We start from the raw sequence: 942 nt of genomic DNA on the forward strand, positions 1-942 counted from the left end.
CGTAGTGGTAGGAGTACCAGCTGAAAATCTAGAAGTACCCGGCTCCATTCCTGGCTGTGCCTCCGTTACATATAGGGCTACGTTGTGTCCTCGCACAGCGAGGGGGCGGGACTAGGAAGTGCGAATTGACTCGATACCACATCAGATAGAATCTGATAGTACAGCAGTCTGTAGGCTGGAGGGGTCCGTGACCCCCCAAGAAGTAAAAAAGCAAGGATATAAATTGCTGTGTTAGGTCGCCCACACACACGTTAGGCATGATGCGAAAGGCCGAATTGACGCATTGGATCTCGGTGGGTGATGGTCATCCTGCCTGAGAGTTTTTGGCAGGAGGGGGACTGGAGCCACCGCGTTCTGGGTCGTCGCAAATATTGGAGCCACTCGTTTCGTTTCTCCATATTTTGTGCTATCTGTGTGGGTCGCTCGGTAGCTGTCCGCTTCCGCGGCCTTGGTGGGTGCTCGGCAAGGACGTTTTCGAATTTCTCACTATTACGATCAGGAGCAATGGCAGGAGTGAGATTCGAACCGTCACGGTCAAGTCGTCGCAGATATTGTGGTCGTCGCTCGCCCCCGGCTCCGGAGACAATCCAGTCGGTTGTTGGCGCTATCTGTCGGTCGGATCGGCAGCTGCCGGACCAGCCTGCTGTCTCGAGTTTATTATGTTGTCGACCCTCTTTCTCCGGAACCGGGAATCGAACCCGGGTCTTCCGCGTAACAGGCGGAAATACTAGCCACTATACTATCTCGGACAACGTACACCTTGTCCAGTTGACTGGATACCGTTTGTTCCTCATCATCCTCTACATTGCGAGGATAGGTCCTCCATACCGCGAGCACATCCACCGAGAACCGTTTAACCGAGTCGCCTAGCTCTGGTCCGACGGCTCCGACCCGCACAGACAGAAGAGATAGTACCAACGCTCGGGAATTTTTGGCAGGAGT

General features: G+C 54.2%; 1 non-coding gene across 1 annotated transcript; it reads right to left on the minus strand.

The window, feature by feature from the left end:
* Nucleotides 1–677: 677 nt before the first annotated feature.
* Nucleotides 678–749, minus strand: GNI_229270. Its single transcript has one exon. It is a non-coding gene; the product is annotated as a tRNA-Asn (tRNA).
* Between the last annotated feature and the right edge of the window lie 193 nt (nt 750–942).

The sequence above is a fragment of the Gregarina niphandrodes genome (assembly GCF_000223845.1).
Source record: "Gregarina niphandrodes unplaced genomic scaffold scaffold00240, whole genome shotgun sequence".
In the NCBI taxonomy this organism is placed as follows: Eukaryota; Apicomplexa; class Conoidasida; order Eugregarinorida; family Gregarinidae; genus Gregarina; species Gregarina niphandrodes.